The 19,327-nt window shown below is 38.0% G+C and overlaps 1 protein-coding gene across 4 annotated transcripts in view; it reads right to left on the bottom strand.

Moving 5' to 3' along the window:
• The window catches only part of ATXN7L1 (ataxin 7 like 1), a 114,586-nt gene that overhangs the window by 83,061 nt on the left and 12,198 nt on the right, over nt 1-19,327 (bottom strand). The window contains exon 2 of one of the 4 annotated variants that reach the window (XM_027795356.2): nt 4,370-4,422. The exons of the other annotated variants lie outside the window; for them this stretch is intronic. The gene's annotated coding sequence lies outside the window, so the exon portion shown is untranslated. The remainder of the gene's footprint in view (nt 1-4,369; nt 4,423-19,327) is intronic. 4 annotated transcript variants of the gene reach the window in all.

Here is a 19,327-nt window from a genome sequence, read left to right as displayed (position 1 = left end):
GGGAATGTGCAGGAGGATTATCAGTCTCTGGATAAGAGTTCAAATTTCTCAATTTCCCATAGGCAGGCATAAGGGAAGGAATGGCTGGAAATCATCTTCATTTCCCTCATAATTCAAAGTAAGCATCATGCACCTTGAGTAGAGTGTCTCCATGAACTACTATATAGCAACAGAACAATTCTTTCTTCCTTGAACATATATCAAGAGAAGTCTCACTGCAAATGAGATTTGTCAGCACAAGTAGTATCCTTCATGGATGATGGGACTAAATTTCAGCTCAGATTGATGTATGGCTCTCCTGAATTTGATGTTTGACCTGTAGCAATAGTTAGAGGGTTGCACCACATACATACTTTCCCAGAGACTTCTACAGCAGGTGGACTCTGTCAGCCTCTCTGCTGGGAGAGCACACCTCGACACAGGAAGAGATAACAGGTCTACAAGTTAATTACAATAACTCACAGAAATAGTGTTTCAGCTTTTGATTTTCTGGCATAAGATGGTCAAAGCTTTCTGATGCCTAGCCAAATAAACTAAAGAGGCAAGGCAACAACATAACAATACTGAGTAAAGTGAAGACCTGGAGATATATGAAATGCTGGTTGAAATATATGGGTTCTTTTTGAATTTTTCCTCAAAAATCAAGGTGAGCAAAATACAAGGAAGAAATAGGCTTTCATGTGTTTAAAAGCAAGCTAGAAGAGTCATGTAAATATAGACAGTATCTTCACTTAGACCAACAGGTAAACAGTTAGATCTGGCTTTTGGGCTTTAAGGAGATGGATGCCCCAAAATGTGTCTATTTTCCCTGCCCACTACAGTTGTTCTAATTAAAGATATCACCTCCAGCTACAAATTTCATCTCGCTTATGTCTGGAAATCTTCAGGACAGCATATTACTAAGCTACAAAAGTACTCAACCAGGACTCCTTCTCAGCTTTCACCTTTGGCATTTCAGCAGCTGATAATTGTCACAGGGCAGTAACTTGGTATTGCTGTCCTTCATTCGTGGAGTGATCAATCCTTTTTGGAGCCTGAGATGTTAACAGGTTTCAGAAAAGCATACTGGACTTCTGCAAGTCATTAGAGCCCTGAAAATCCAATTATATTAGTCTGTCTAGAGCCAAAGGTGAAAACACAGTATCAGTGAAAATGAGGGAATCTCTTGCTGGAAAGATGGGCCATTCAAATACTCCTACCAAGAGTCTGGCTAAGAATGCTAACGAGGAATGAGACTTCTTCCCTTTTATCTGTGATTAAGACCTTCTTCTTCATACCTCCACAGCTCTACAAAGTCTATCTATCCTAACATAGGTGATTGCCAAGACCGCCAAGATTGGCACCAATTCAGACAACAAGGCAAATGGTAGTTGAGGGAATGGAAAAAAAAGGCATTTCAGGTCCTTCAAAGCAAAACGTGCAGAATTTGAAGGAGACAGTTCTGCTTGACAGATGGGAAAACACACCTATTTTATGGTAACAGAGAACAACTATTCTTTCAGGAAGTTGTCTATATACAAGGCATTGTGGTTTATTACAGAGTCTGTATTAATGCAGGTTACAGACTGGTACCAGCAGAGCTGGATCTGCCTTAGTCTTGCTCCCGGAAGGCAGATTTAGTTGGAAGAACACTGCTAACACCCTGCCTAGCAGTCTGACGCTTCTCTTTAGATCCAGGTTGTTACAAAGCTTCCCTGTTCCTTTTGTTAAAAGGCTGATCTCTTTTCTTTCTGAGCTTCTTGGTCAGCACTTGGTTTGATCCCATTTGGTGCTACTTACATAAGCAGCAAAGCTTAGGCCAGAGTATAGTGATCATCAGAACACAGCAGTTGAAACAAAAGATAAAAGGTTGAGAATGGGCATGTTTAACTTCAGCTTAGGAACACAAGAAATTCACAAAGTACAACCTTGCTGTTGTGACAGGAAACTAGGGGAAAGTTGCAACTGTTATCGCAACCTCCTGACTTTGTAAACAGAAGACTTCAGCTTTCCAAGCTAAAAGAAGAACTGGACACAGTTAAAAATACTTAAGTCTCGCATACCAGTGGCAAGTGCTACTGCAGTGGGACCAGCAGCAGCATCTACTCCAAGAACCTGTTCCATGTGCGTAAGACATTTCCTCCTTATGGGAAACCAATTAAGACTTTTTAAAAGAAAGAAAAATGCAAGAAATTTCATACTGGAAAAAACGCAGGTCTTTCTCTACTGCAAAGCAAATCTTGCAAATATCTTCTAATGTCCAAATTTAGTTGACAATTGCTAGCTGACTACCTCAGAGAACAAAAATCCTGTGAGGCTATTAAAATAGCTGAGGATCAGCCAGAGTAACCAGAGAAATTTAGTTCTTAGTTCACCATAAATATCACTTCTGATTGTGGCTGGCTGAAGAGGTGAGAAGACAGCATAAAATACTGTCAATTTGTCTTCCATATCATAGCACAATAATCCTAAGTGTTCACTATAATCAATAAGTATTTACTAATGATGTAGCTATGCTATTATTTGATTTCAAACCAGCAGGGCTTCTACATGGACTTAGGGCAAAGACCTGAAGCTTCCCATTGTGCAAATGAAAATAAATACTTGATAAAATAAATTAATAACCCATCTGTAAACTGCACAACAGTACAACTGTGCTACGGACTATGTTTACAGTGGGTCAGAGTGAGTACTAAAGTTTTTTTCCCCCATTTGCTAAAGCCACATCTTCAATGATCTTACATTAAGGAAATGTTGAATACTGAAATGTGGAACAATCCCCCAGAAATCTTTTAAATACAACTAATTTGTAATACTTTATTTTAGTAATCCCATCTTTTGGAATACCAGTAATGACATACTACAAGGATTGCACTTTTTCTTCTTTCATTTCCTTATTAATGCACACTAACAACAAAATGTTATCTATGTAGTAAAGCAGTCCTCAGGAGAAAACACCCATGACCGAAACAACCCTTCACTCCTATTTCTTCTGTGCAGACTGCCATGAAACAGAATTTAATCCTCCAACTGGTGTTTTCTTCATAAACACTCAGCAAGACACAACTGGCACTCACATGCTGCTAGCCTGCAAAGCTGTATTATCTTCTGCAGAAGAGCAACTCTGGTTTAAGGCAGTACAACTGGACTAAAGCAGAGAGCTGGCTTAATTCCTGGCTCCTGAACAGCATTCTTGCATGACCCCGATTAGATTTTTCTGTGCCTCAGTATCCCATCTCTAAAATCAGGATAATATGCTCTTTGTTTGCCCTGCCTGTTTAGATTGCAGCCTTTCAGTATTCTCTTACTATTTGTCCATACACTGTGGCCACAATGGGGCCCTTCATTTTGGCTGGGACCTCACTATGACTATAGAACAAGCAATGAATAAGATAACTTTCAGTATGTTTTAGAAGTGGTGTGTGACAATTGGGATGCTATCACAAAGATTTATTAAAGAAGTCTTAATAATGTTTAAAGGAGTGTTTTCATATCCAAGGGGCATATATAATTGCAGCATATATTCGTCTTTGTTGACATTTTCAAACAAAACTTTTGCTACGCATTTTTTATAGAAATCCCGCTTTTTTGAATAAGAACATGTGTTACTAGAAGTCCTATAAAAATGAAAATTTTCACAGCTTTTTAGCTCAGCTCTTTAATAACAAGATTATTATTGTTTTTATAATAAAAGTTTAATAAAGATAGCATCATCAGGAAAATATTTCTCAGACAATGGCTAATGAATATACTCTTCTAATTTTTCTATGAGAGAAAATATTGAGTAAATGAGCAAAAAATATTGACAAAAACAAAATCCCTAATCTCACCTATGTAATTTTGAAAATGCTAAGTATCTCATTGCTTGTCAATGTACAGGAAGAGTGGACCTACATGTTGTTCCCATTTCATCAAGTGCTGTTATGGGTGCCTTTACTGCTGTCATAGTATCCATTGCTGCTGAGGAAAGTCAGTATTTCTTTATACTCCACAACTCAGCCACCAGAAAGTCCATAGAAAACTCAAATCCAGTTCCTCACCTCCCAAAGTGTTCTGTACAGTTTTACAGTCAAGTCACTATTTCTTAATGCCAAGTAAGGAAAACCCCTGTTGCTTCAGTAGACCTAAGAAAAAGATGCTATATCCAGTAATAGAGCATGTTTGGTGTATATCATCTTTCACTACTAAGTTGCTACTTCAAAGCAAATCAGTAGTAGTACTGTCCGTTAAATATTTGGTGACCACTGTATACCTAAGTTTGTTCAGAATAAGGTTGCCAACAGAAATAATCACAGACAGATCCACGACATCACTGGTACACTATAACAGAAAAGGAACTCATCTTCAGCAAATCACATCATAAGATACTATGAGGGAATTTGCTGTTTACCTGCTCTATAGTCAACTTCAGTTTCTGGGTCTGTCAGCTCTTCAAAAGCATAGCTAAAAAAAAAGTCAAACATAACTAAATATCTAAATACTTTGCATCTCAAAGCAATCAGAAGCACCCTCTGAAACTAATTAGCCATGACATTTACAACACATGCATTTTACAAGCAAAACAATCTGCAACATTCAAAACCTGACTGAACGAATTGAAGAGGGCACTTTCTATGCAGCCATGTATATCAATTTCTATTTTTTTTTTTTCCTTCCCCCCCAATAATTGCCTAGCTTTTTGCAATCCCCACGTCCATTGCCAAAGGTGTTTCTATTTTGTCACTTCACTTCTCCCCTCAATAAAAGTCAAGGGCAAGAACATAAGATTATTATTTTTTTTAATTTAACAACTCTCTTCTCACTCAAGATGGAAAGTATCGGCTTGTTCTTAATCAACTGCTGGGTATTAAATGAAAACATTGTCTAAAAGGACACAAATAATTCTTATGCCAATTCTCTGTGCTTCTTATGTATTGCCTCCTACACTTATAACAGCACCTCTCCAGGAATATTGCCTCTCACGTAACTTGAAAGTAACTTCTATGACAGACAGATAGACTTTCAGTACAATCATCTTTTTCCTTCACACAATTCCAAATGAAATTGATTTAATTCTCTTCCTTGTTGGCCTGCAGATTGAGGTACCACTTAAAATGCTCAACTGCACTTTTTTTTCAGTTAGGGGACTTTATGCCAAAGAAAAATATGAGAAAAAGTTCATTAATGGGTAACAGGATATGGAAATATGAATGAGAAACTTTTTAACCAAAATCCAAACATACCAAAACTTCATCCTAAGGCCACTTCGGCAAAACAGTAAAACAGACGTTAATATTTCCTGCAGATTGAAGTCTTTAGTTCCACTAACATACAACTCCAGAAAATAGCTCTCTTGTTTTAAGAATTCTCCTCTCAAGGGAATAATTATCCTTGCAAGTACAATCAGTCAAATACTTCTACTGTCTGAAAAAGCATACATACATCATCAGCTCTTACACTGAGATTTATACAGTACAGTTACATGTACACCACATTTTCCAGTATAGGAATATGCTCCTCCTGGTTAAACATGTTAAGTATAGAAAAACTAGTCTGGCAATGCAGCACTTTGCACTGGTACAGTAGTCTCTTCCATATTGCAAGAGATAAAAGCACAGTTTTGCTCGACTAACTGAGCCCATGCCAAGAGCTTGCTGCACACCTCAGGGAGTGTTCTTGCTTCCAAGAGACACAACCCTAAAGAAGAACACAGTCACAAACAGCTTAGGTCAGTGCAAGTCTGTATGCCACTGAAGTGTCCATCAAATCCTCAATATGAACATCCTTAAGCACATGTACATGCTGCATTCAGAGGTATTCCCTTCCTTTCTGCTCCCTCCTTCTTCCAGGGGTGCTACTAATTAAGTTACAGTTTGTCACAGGTGCAGGATCAATCACAATTTAAAGCCTCAAAATAAAGCTCTGCGGTTAAAGCAATCACCCTATGAAGGCACAAACTCCGCTACCAAGACATACTCATGAGATTCACTGCCACTAGATGAAAGAAAAATGAGAATTTTTTTGTTGTTGCTACATCAGGCAAAAAAGGCCTTAAGAAACTTGAGGAGTTTTTACCAACTAAGGAATAAGCAAAAGAAACTGTAAGTATTTCACCACTGAAATATCAGGATGTTTCAGTTCTGACATCTTTCAAAAAATTTACAGAGCAAGTCTAAAGAAACCTGCTCATATAGTAGTACTGAAAAAGCAAAAGAAATTAAAAAGCAACGGAAGACACATTATTTTTATCTGTCAAAAAAAATATAAAAATCTGCAGTTGTTATGCTGCACAGTACCTATTCATAATACAAATCACCAGTTTAATATCATCACTCAAAGACATACTCACTAATACAATAAAAGCTATTAATGGGGCTCTTTCAATGAAAGAAAGCAGCAGTTTATTAGTTCAATCATGTTATTGTTCTGTTTCAATTTCTGCCATACTGAATACTGCACAAGTCATATTCTGACCTGCACCTATGTAATTCTTGCTGTTTAACAAACGAAAAAATTATGAAACGATTTAATTTTCACATTCTTAAACAGAGACTTGGAAAAGCTTTAGTTTTCTTTGGAGCTGGTTTGTTTGTTTCCTGGACAGGAGAAAACTGTGGCTTTTGGGGAATGAACTACTCAAAATAGAGAAAGACAACTGTTTTTTCCTAATTATAGTCTTAAGTATATGACTACTGCAAGGATCTTTCCAGCTCACTCTTCTTCAGAACGTGACCTCACTTTCCATTTTTTCACTGCAGCAATAACTTATCAGCACTTGGCTAGTAATTCAGAAGGTAACTCGAATACCACAAGGTAGCATTTCTGAGGCTTGGAAAGTCTTTCTTTTTAAAGCAAGACCATTGAATGTAATCAAAAATCAGCGGGCTGATTCAGATCTTGAGATGTGCTACGCTGACTGAAGCCATCTGACCATGAAGGTAGGAAGTTGGCTTCTCAATGCAGGCGCTTGAGCCCAGTTCCCTTGCAGTGGGTACCTGCAGCTTCATTACTGTTGACACCTGACTGAGATTAGGATTCAAATGGCTCAGCCATTTTTACTGGGGAGCTAAGAACATCCTAGGAAAACACACAAAGAAAACTGCACCGAGATTAAAGCAAGCTGCCGAAAATGGGTCTGCTCATTGACTGTCTCAGGTTCTTCACACAAACATGCAAAAGGTCAGCAGCAACATTTGCTGACATGACCTCATCCCAGAATCCATGCTTTCACCAGCACCCAGCGTCCCAGATAATCTCATCCACCTAACAGCTCACCGACATGAGCAGACCACTTAACACTTCTTATGCTGCAGCCCGATGCCAGTCAACTTTGCTTAGAAGGCATCTCCCTTCCAGCATTATACTATTCTGAGGATTTGGGTGTAGCAAAGCATTTACTAATTTATTTCAGCCAGCATTACAGCGTTGTGCTAGCTCTGTAATTGTTAAAAATACCAAACAACAAAACAGTTCTGTTTAAAGACTGATTCTTCATGTGTTTAGAATCCACTTTTTTTCAGCTTTTCTTCAAGTCTGCTGTGGCTACTAGTACTCCATGATTTACCTAATTGTAGGATCAGTGGAATAAGAGGTTTCCTAGATAGAGTCCAAGACACAAGTTTTCAGAGACACTGTCAATTCCCTGGCACACACTTGTCTTCAGCGGTGATAGCGCCTTGAATAGAGAGAAGAAAAAGGAAATAGAGAAGCAAAAATGCACTGCCTTGTCTCATGCATTTAAGGTACACTCCAGCATCATAAAGCAATAAAACGTCATCAAGATTCATGGACAGAGACCACTTAAGAGACCTTTTCACCAAACCCATTAAACAAAAATATCCTCCACACTATTACAAGGAACAAATTTTACCCCCATTTACTGTAACAGTATGGGTCCTTGGAGGGCTTTTACTAATTACCTCACAATCCAACAGACCTGTCAGTGGACAGAGGAGTCGTCAAACCCCGCATTCCTTCATTGCCTACTGGGAAAACTTTTAGCCAGATTTCTTGAATTCTTACTGTCTTTCCTTGTACATCAGGAGCAATTATGTACATTGTAACTCCTAATTAAATACTTTCAAATTTACTGATGAAAAGCATCATACACGAAAAGAAGTATATCCATTATAACTTGTATCTTAATATATGTTAACACCTCATCTGCAAGTTTAAGTGTAATTACAATGGCATGAGTGACAGCTAATTCCTATCACAACATCTCATCTGGAAAAAGCCACTTTTCCAGAAGACTGAGTTCAACAAAATTCAGCTTCTGAAAAAAAAAAACCAACCACCCAAACCCAACCCACAATCCAAACCCCAAAAAACCTAACAGAAAATAGCCTAAATACAGTATAGCAGCCATGTGAGCAAATATCTGTCCACTGAGAATTGTTTGCATGTCCTCCAGGTGGAAATGTATCGAGGATCAGAAGCAACCTCTGGAGCTGCTTGTGTGAGCTGAAGCTACTTTATTGTGAAAGAGGTACATACATACATATCTTGAGGGATGCAACATAGTTCAGCGCAGGACTGCACTGTGTATGCTGTTGCAGCACCAGACCTGTGGAAGGTACCTGCCTCAGGGCTCTTGGCAGCAGTTGGGTGAGAGATTAACGTGGTACACGGATTTAATGAAGGGTAAATGAATATAGTGTCAGACAGAATCCCTATTCTAACCAAAAGAGGCCATGAAATTCTTTGTTAAGGAGGCTAAATATCTGAGTATAGAAAAAAATGCAGTATGCACTAACACCCCACTCAGCACAGTACAAGGAATGACCATATACATCTGTAAGGTACATATGTGGAGCATCCATCACTCACAAAACCTCTAAGTTAGTGATGTGCACCTTCCTTCTCAATCTCCTGTTTGATAGACGTGCTGTATCTGACTGGCATAAGACACCACTTGCTAAGGTAAACTCCCTGTTAATGAAGGTTCTGTAAATGATCTATTCAACTACTCAGCAATTAGATACCATTCTGTTTCTGAGATCATCATAGGTATGTTTTCCAACAACTTTCCAACAGAAAGGATATTCTGTAGTTATCAGAGCAGAAAGACTAAACAGTCCTTTTAAACAGGATTTGTGATAGAAAGCCTCTGCCTAAGTAGAACTCTTAAGCCCAGAATACGTTTTCTTCCACAATATTAAAATATGAAGCATCTCCAAAGTATTGGGCAGAGGATTCCTAAACCTGTTTCATACCTCAGAGTACATTTGCTCTTTCAAGTCTCCAAGTTCAAGTGCAGTATACCATTTGATACTTAAACAGAGTCCAAAGACTTTAAACCCTGTATCTCAATTGCAAGCATCAGAGTCCGGAATCTTTGTAGTTTGTAAAACTGAACTCTGTTTTGGTTATAACACGCTTCTGCAATATAAAAAGCCTACAAGAGCTGAAAAAAACCCCAACACTATCTATGGGGAAGCACATACTCTAAGTTACTAGGATGCATAGTTGCTACATGAGTATACAGTAGGAGTTAAGGCAGTCTGGATACCTTACATATAAATTTCTTTACTGATTTGATGAGTTTCTTTAATGTCTGAAACACTCCTTTATAAATTTTTCACTCATCACCTGTATTTGCGATACTTGAAGGACACTTGCAACATCTCTTTAGCCATTAAAAATTTTGTAATATTACATTTTCTCAACATAGTTTTAGGTTAGTGAATAACAAAAAAGAGATAATTTTTTTCTTTCTAACTGTAGCATACTAAACTCTTCATGAACACAAATCAGAACTTGCTAATTACAATTCTATTTCTTTAACGCTTAAGTGGAAGCAGTTTCCATTTAATGCACTAGCTGAATTTTACAGCTAACATTATCAAAGTCATCAGCGATTAAATACAACAATGCACTAACAATTTCAATGGAAAACATGGGCATAACTAAGATCCAAACCTAAATTCAAAATCTTAGTCTATAACAGCACGTACGTGAAGTGAGAAGATTTAGTTTCATCTAGAGTTATATTTTACAGCAAGGAGAATGTTGCAACTATCTACCCACTTACAGCTTAGAAGCTGGCTATTTGTCTATCACAGTTATTTTGGTTCAGTATCAAGAGGGTGGCTACCAGAAATTAAGAGGTGACAACCTTCCCCCTTGTGAAAGAAAGGAGGAAAAAAAAACAAACCAAAGAAAGAGGGTGGGGGTGGGGGTGGAGAAAAAAAAAAAAGGGAGCAATCATGAAAAACAAATTATAATACAATAAAAATTGCTAGTAATCATTCATGCCCAGTTAATTATCACAACATGGCCCAATTCTTATTAGAATAACATATTCATGGCCAGTTCACAATCACTGTTTACATTCCAAGATAATTCACAAGTGCTTTACAACTGCATGTATCAATAACCTGACAAGGACTTTTATTCCTGTGTGGAAACAGAGGATCACAAAATGTCAAACATGTTGCAAAACCACTGATGAAAATACAAATAAGATCCTCTCTGCTACAATTCCACCAAACAAATATGCTATGCAAAAACAAATTAAAGCATTCCTCCCATGTGAATATTTCTTCTTTGCAAAAAAATACATTAAAATTTATGTAAATAATACAGGACTATTTTTTCCAGTTCTATCATCAACTGTATTTCACACACTGGGATTGCATTTCACTTTATTAATGTTGCAGAGCTTTGCCAAGGCCTAAACATATTTTAATGACCAGATTACTATATTATCATCATGACATCTGCATACAAGGATAAAAGGATCCCCTTAAAAATGAAATGCATTGATTTGACTGTGTGGCTTTCAATTACATTCAGAAGATGACTAGATTTTACAATCTCCGAACACAAATGAAAAAGAAGTGTTCTCATTTTCAAAACAGTCAATATTCTGAACTTTTAGGAAAGATCTTGGACACATAGGGTAAGCAAGATTATTCATAATGGGAGCTATCCTGCTGTTAATGAAAACTTTGTCCTCTATTTTGCTGTGCAGAGCACTGAACACACATACTAAAGGAACTGTAAGCCATCAGTAACCGACACACCATCAAAACTAGGAACACTTCAACCAAACAAAAATTTAATCATTTACCACTCTTCTTGATTCCTTCAAACAGATTCTGGTAATCTGCAAACTCCCATAGTATTCCCATTAGGCATATCTGAAGCACTTACACATAAAGCAAATTAGGCAAGAGGGCACACTATTAGCAAGGACACATCACCTGAAACTTAAGAAGATATGCTCCCAGAACTCTACCACTGTGTGAAATCCCCCCAGCTCCTCTTCCCTATCCTTCTCCAGGGTAATTTCCTCTCACCTCTAGCCCCCTGTGCCCTTTCACCTGCCCAAACCCCTCTAATTAAAAACAAACCTATGGCAGAAAATGTCAGGAGCAACTCAAAACCAAGTAAAAGAAGGTATCACATACAACAGCAAGTTCCTTGCTGCAAAATATCTCTCTGAATGAACCAACTCCATAGCAGCACTCTTGAGTCAGTATGCTCTCATAAAGAGAAAATAATGAACTGATACCTGCTCAAGTGACGGAAAGCCTCATTCAAGCCATGGAACATATACTGTAGCATCCAATTGCTACTCTGTAGTCTCCTAGGATCTAAGCACAAATTCTGAGCAAAAACTCCCCCACAATTCAAAGCTATCTGAGGTTTCAATACACTGGATAGTAGAATGCAGTCCACAGATATTCCTGTATAAATAATAAATTCCAAGGCAAGGTTTGCAGTGCTGTCTGGACAGAATGTAGTTTTTGCTAAGCACCTGACTTTGTTTGACTGCAAGTATAGCAAAATATCAAACACAAGAAAACAACAACGACAGGAAAGTTCAACTATACTGATGACAATTTTTTTACCCCCTAAGATAGCCCAGTAAGATTGGCACTTTCTGAAGAGATACAGAAAAGCAGTTTTTCCTCTCCTCAAACAAAAGAAGAATTAAAACTTGCCAGTAGCAGCGTAAAGCTGTGGCTCCTCTCAGTTTCCATGTTCCTACATATGTACATGGTCCTCCATCCCCCTGCTTTTCAGAAAAGTATCAATTGTTACCCAAAGTGAGGCAAAAAGGGATGGAGCCTCTGTACGGATGCAACTAGATACAATGTAAATAATAAGATACAGATCTTTTGGGGAATATGGTTGAAAACTCGCCATGTGCTGCCATTACACGCAGCAATTTATTTTATTTTTTTTACTTCAGCCCCATACAATCTCCAAATGAAGACGCATTTCAGCAAACTACTCTAGCAACACAACCGGAGATTTATTGTATACGTTTGGAGCAAGTCACTTGGCCTCTCCATGTTTCTGTTTCTCCATCTGTGACACTTCACAGAAAGCTTGAGAGGCTTAATTTATTAAGCAGCCTGCCAAGTGCTTTAGAAAAGTGTGTTACTAAAGCATTAAAACTGTGTTCTTTGGTTCTGAAAGGGTAAATCGTTAAGTCAAACCAAAATAAAACCCACAATATCCTTAAAAGAAGGCTACACTTTTTAAATGTAGAAGCATCATGTTTACCTTATTTGCCTTTATACAACAAAAATCTCCAGACTACAGGTATTCTAGGACATCAGAGAACTCACTTTCTTCTGAACCCCCTTTCCCTCCATTTACTGTTACACTCCTAAAGGAGGTGATCAGCAGAGAGAAACGCGTCAGTAACACCAAATGAAAGTAACACATGCCCAGCCAGACTCTCAGTCCCCAGGCCACAGGGGAAGACCTCTACACACCAAGGCCTGTCAGCAATCTTCAACTGACAGCAGATGTCAACTACAGCTTGCCTGATCTGGGCAGAAACAGTCTGGATGCTAATGCAGACAAAAGCAAACTGTTCCCAACACCTGCAAGAGACAACAGATTCAACACTGGCAGTGAACACTGTTTAAGCACTAGACTTCTTTCAAAGCAGTATCCACATGGAAGTTTTGTATCTATACAAACCCAAGGTTCAGACTTTTGCTCTTTTGTAAATGTTGCTTTTGCTGCAATTATCACTGAGAGAATTCCCACGAAGCCATTCCTAGCAAAAGAAACAGTCCACCTAAAATACTGACAATGGACAAGGATCATCTCAAAATACTGGCTATACAATACAGCCACATTGACCAACTCCCAAACACTAGTTCCACTTAAGAACACTTACGAGTATGTAATATATACTTTTTATAGATAAAACCAGTTGCTATAAAAGAGACAGCTGAAACAAAATAAGAAACTCAAGAGACTAACTACTTATTTCCTGTAAATTTTCAAATTATTAAAACATGAATAGCCAAATAAGACAAACATTATCCCACATATCCAGATTAAAACCAGCTTTCATTTAGACAAAAGAACTCCAGCACACTGTATAAAATTTGTAAGATCAGATGAAGGAACATAACTTATGCCTTGCAAGAGGGTCATTTTGAATCACCAGATACTTAAGAAAAATCTCAAAACCCAAAAGCAAATGTGATTACAGAGAATTTTCTAAATATATGAATATATGTATATACATACATATATTTTTAGGGTATCTGCCTGTAGATTTTCAGCATATAAATATGGCCATACTGCAGTGGCATCCTTCATCTTGTTCATGCTAACCTTTTGGTGTGCTTTATATCTTTTCCAGACTGCAAACGTGTATTTGTGCTACACTTTGTTGCTAGTTTATCCAGCACACAATTTAAAAGATGGCCTGATACAACTGTCAGGATTGTGCACTAGCTCTCTGCATCCCTAAGCTCCCGCATCAGTACAAAGTATTTCAGTTCCACACTTCCAAGTCCACACTGTGGAAAATACCCTGCCCATAGCATCCTGAAGAGTCACTACAGCACAGGTAACATTTTTTCCTCCTGACAGGTCAGTGTGGCTCACTCTCAGCAGGTGACTGGCAGTAAGAAAGTAGAGTTCCAGTTCAACCGGATGCACAGAGATGAAGTACTCGTCTCCTGGAGCTGGCATCTGACTTATGTGCCATATCAAGTACATACTGCTCAGCAAGAGCTAATGGGCTTCGTCACATTGCTGCTGTTCAGGACAGGAACTTTTCCGCTGCAAGTGATTGCTGTCATTTGTCTCCTGCAGAAGCACACCTTGACATTTTAGTAATGGGAGTGGGAAAGAGAAGAAGGGCTTCCTCATGATCAACAGACATCAGATGGAAACACGTGGTTTAAGATGCCCTGCCTTTTGGTAGGCAGGATACTGACAGAAAAAGCCAGGGAAATACTCAGAACGGTTTTGTGCCATCATATGCTATATGTTCTGAAGGTTCAGAACATCATACAGGTTCTGAAGCTCTGCAGCTCATTTCTCCTGAAGCAAGCACAACTTTTGGAAGATGATGGTTCTGATCCATTTAGACTTTGAGACTGTGGCATGACAATCTAGAGCATGATTTTTTTCAACATGTACTTTGTTCTTGTAGAAGGTAAGTGAAATAAGAAGTGTGGTGCTGTTAGCTTCCAGCTTGAATAATAGCCATGAGGAACACTACCTCAAAGGAAGGTGAAACCTTAAGCTTTCTACAGTACAATGGAGTTTTTAAAAGACCTTTATCTGATAATAATAGTGATATAGCTCTGCCTAACACACAGCCCATCAATCCACTGCCTTGACCAGTCACACTGTGCAGGTAGAGTAACTTTATCTGACCACTTCCTTCAGTTTTTAATGAATCTGTCTCCACTGCAGGGTATCAGTCTCCTTAAAACTCCTGCTTTCAGATTAGAAATTACCCTTTTCAGTGCCCTAGATCAAAGCAAATATAATCATTTGTTGTTGCATTTGCCATAGTCTCAAATACAATTTACCTGAATGCAGGTATGGATTAAATGATGCTGGAAAGGTTAAGTAGACCAATCATCTGCTTGATTGATAGCATGGTTGTTAGTATTCTGCAAAGAATACTGGCCTAATAGGCAGATCCTGGCCCAATGTAACATTTGTGAAATTGTGGATAAAGGGATCTACACAGTGAGAGGGCCATGACAGGGACACTCAGTCCAAACATTCAGTCCAGCGCACTACACAAGTAACACACTAAAGGCAACTCCAAGTGTAGACTTCCAAATATTTTGTAACTACTCAGCTAAGAACTGATGGATCAGACACTTATCAAGCTGCGCCACCTTGTCACAGGCAACAACAAGGAACTAAGAAGATTTAGATTCACTGGACCTTTAGAATCCCCTCATGGTACCACAAGGCAGCACATGTGTGACCCTGCACATTCCTGACCAAAACAGCCCAAGCTCACACACAGAGAATTCACATGGTTCTAGAACGAACACACACTGACACACATTTGAAGCAAATCTCATCTTCCAGTTCACAGTTTTAGCCTTTCCTGACTGGGGGGTGGGTGGGTGGGGGAACTCATCAAAAAACAAACCACAAACCAAACCAAACAAAAAAACCCAACAAAAACCCCACACCTGTTCTGCAGTCCTGAAATTCTTTAGTTTTTGTTCAGTCTGTAGGCCCAAAACACAATGATTTCATGAAATCAAATCCAATATTGCACGTTTTCTTTTTTAGAATGTCAATTTATGCTGACTTCTTTTGCTTTCCACTTATTTCGTATATAGTACTTACAAGAGTTACAAGACCACCAATGCTGTGGAAACCTCTGGAAGTATGTCTACACTGAAAGTAGCTTATGTGTTTCCTTTAACCCCACATACACAACATCTCTCATGTAAGTTGAATGGTACCTTAAATCAGCATTGATAGGCCTTACTGTGGGCATAACCAAGAGAAAAGGTGACACTTTCAGACTGGTGATGATTTTACAAAGAGGCAAACTAAATTATGCAAGTGCTTCAAAAGATTCCCGCTATTTCTTTTGTAAAACCAGGACAAAAAAAGTTTTAACAAAAGCAGCATTTAAAAAAATTGTGAAATCTTAGGGAAGACAGGAATTAAGAACAAAAATCTTCCCTATGATCTGTACTGAATCTCTATGTTAAAACAGGACATAGAATTCCATATTATTCTAGCTTCAAACCCAAGCCTTCTGGCTGGCTAGAGAACCAGGTGCTTCCTGGGAAAGCATAGAGCCTTATGCGAGTGTTTTGTGCGACAGAGAGCCTCTACATCCCTTGATAAGCTGTTCCTATTTAATTGTATCATTAGAAAACTGCACCTTATTTCTACTCTGAACTGATCTAGCTTCAGCTTTCAGCCATGAGAATCCCCTTAATCTAGCTGACAAAGAACCATCTAACTGTCAGATACCTTCACCCTGTCTAAGTACTTATAGACTTATCAGGTAGCCTCTACCGTCTGTTGATAAACTAAATAGACTGAGCTTCTTAAATCTTCCATTCTAAAGCTGATTATCCAGACCTCAAATTAAGGTAGATTTTTTAGAACTCCTTCCACTTTTCCTGACACCTGATGTGCTCATCATAACTGTGATACAGCATTTCAGTAAAGCTGTATAAAAAGTAGTAGTATTCACTTCCTTCCTACTCTCCAGGTCATGCATATTCAGCCTTCTTCAAGACTGCTTTGCACAGAGAGTAATACTTAATCAACTCTCTAAGGTAATTCTTCCATCCCTACTTATATTCTAGATAGTTCTTCCTAATACAACAAATTCAGAACAGATCATGAACAAATGTACTTCCACTTGTTATAAAGAAAAACATTTATTTTTTTAACCTCAACTGCATAAGATCCTATGAATTCAGTGTCTACATTTAACAAGAGAAAAACCGCAGAGAAAAAGATTACATTGTAATCATGTAATGGTTACCCAATTTAAAGCTACCTCTTCAAACTATTTCATTGAATAAATTCACCACTTCCAACCTATTCTGCACATGGCATTCTGATGCTCACTTGTGTATTATTCACCTCTTAAGGTGCTGGGTGGCCACAGTAGATTTTACTTTCAGCAAAATCCAGTGGGCACAACGAAAGATTGCTTCAGGCTAGAGGCAGTGTTCTACCAGACAAAAGGCAGAGCTGCAGGCTAGTCATGGAGGATTTGCTAATGTTATAAATCTACTCATGTAGTGAAAATTAATTGCCAGTTATAATCTTCAATTATTACTGTATCACCAGCTAGTTTCCCTTCCTATGCTGGATGAAAAAAGAACCCAAGTAAAATCACGAAGTATCTAGGATGACATTTCCACAAACAGAAACAAAAAGCAAACTGCCTCCCCCAAAAAAAATCAAAATAGAGACAAGATCATATCTCATAAAGTATACATGGTCCCCATTGGCAGGGCAGGTGCAGGAAAGATGCTGCTAGTGATGTTTGCACAGGAAAGGAGCAAGCAATCTAGCTTTTGGAGCAGTAACATCAAATTCTACTTCTAAGTAATTTTAAAATGATAGAAACCCACCATACTAGTATTTGTGGTGACTTGCTAAAATATAGTGAAGGACTGTGATTTTTTGCCATAAAAACTGGCCTATTTTTGTAAGCTTGGTTTGGATAACCTTTCTTTGATAGAAAGATTAACCACAACGATGTATTTTGAAAAAATGGCACTCTTTGATCACTGCTTAATTTTAATGAGCAAAATATGGGAGCATCGTATTTTGGAAACCAGGAAACGATTGCTAGTCAATAGAGCATGCCATGACCTCTCACAGGGAAAAGTAACATGCTTTTGTCATTTTACTTTTGCTGTTGTTTGCAAATAAATTCATTCTATGTACCTGTATTCTCTGTGTAATCTAGAAATAGGGTATTGTTCCTTTCCTTTCCAAATAATCATGCAATAATATATTTCAGTGAGGACTGGATTACACCCTATCAGTACACAGTAGGCTTTCAGCCTTCTTTCATTTAATTCCAGTGCAGGTAGGATAAAGCTTTAAGCAGCAGCCATACCTATGTTCAGAGACACTCCTGCCCCCTTTCAGTGATAAATGGATTAATTTTTGCACATATCTGGTAGAACACTTTGGGTCTTTTTCTAATGAAAGGTGATCTATAAACATTATCAGTAGTCAGCTTGTTTATTCTCATTATTTCTTCCCATCCACTTGCTCTCTCTGCCTCTCTCCTCACACCGATAGGTGGGCTGTAGGCATGAATCACATTTTATACCCTTTGCCTGTATATAAACACACTGTCCCGATTACTACTCAAAACAGTTTTAATAGATGATTTTAAATACAGGGAAAGTCTCACAAATTCAGCGTTAAAACAAACAAGCTTTTAAAAGCACTTGTTCTATGTATTGTTTTCATAGCACTCTATGCTTGCACATGGTGCACCAGAAAAATTCAATCTTCAGAGGAATTCGGACACAACAGGACTCACTCTAAGGCTGAAAGTTCATAACAAGAGTCAAAGCTGCTTAGAATTTCACATGTCATTTACTCTCCAATTCTGTAATATACAAACAAATAGGCATAAAAGTACTAATACAGAGGAAGGAGGAGGAGTATGGAAGAATGACCAATGTTCCATACATAATGTGTTAGTTTCTCTTCACTTTTTGCCCAGTATCAAAACTAGGGCACCATTCAAAAGAATAGATGAGGTTGAAACCTAATAAGAAAGGGAGTGTTTTAAGTACTTGGAGGACAGAGGGCATGGTTAGGGAAGATTAAGATTTATCTTTCAATATTTATGTTATTTTTGCAGTTTGACAATTACAATTAGTTTCGCTTTCCATCTCCAAGACAGTAAGACAGTATTAACAAAACAGGGAGAGTTTATTTTTACAAATAAACTGCTTTCACTAGAAATCTGTTCTGTACACTGCTTTCCTGTGTGCTATACTATTAGCTTTGATGCCTCCTTCCTCCACATCAACTAATTATCCTCCATCTCCTTCAAATTCCTCCTTTAAAATAGCTGCCTGCATTAAATTTCTCAACATTCATAGACTGATTTTTGTCTTTGTAACATACACTGCTTATGGTTTTGTTTGAAGTGCATTGTAAGCTCTCTGAGATATAGACCATACCTTCCTGGTTTTTAGAAGCTACCACTTCTACACACGTTGCATCATTTGAACACGTTGTGCATCTCTTCACAACTTTTCCAAATATATACTTAATAACAAAAAATTTTTAAAAAAAACAAACCCAAGAAAAACCAAACCCCACAAAAACTCACATTCAGGATTCACTCTTAACTTCCAGGAAGTGATAAAGGTTTACAATAGCTTTGATTTGCCAAAGAACTTGGAAAACAGTCAGAATAATGACAGTTATCTGACAGTGTTGGTAGAAGGCTGGAAACAATAATAAATGCTGCAAAATAAAACTTGTACCACTCCTTCCTTCTGTAATGCAGTCAAGAATAGCTTTTTCTGGTGAACACAAAACCCCAAAATATGTAAAGCTACACTACCTCTTTCAAAGTTTAAATACCTACAAGTCTTGGTAATGTTCACAC

Source organism: Falco peregrinus, chromosome 6 (assembly GCF_023634155.1).
Source record: "Falco peregrinus isolate bFalPer1 chromosome 6, bFalPer1.pri, whole genome shotgun sequence".
Taxonomy (NCBI): Eukaryota; Metazoa; Chordata; class Aves; order Falconiformes; family Falconidae; genus Falco; species Falco peregrinus.
The sequence above is the reverse complement of the archived record's forward strand: the minus strand, read 5'-3'. Positions and strand labels throughout refer to the sequence as shown.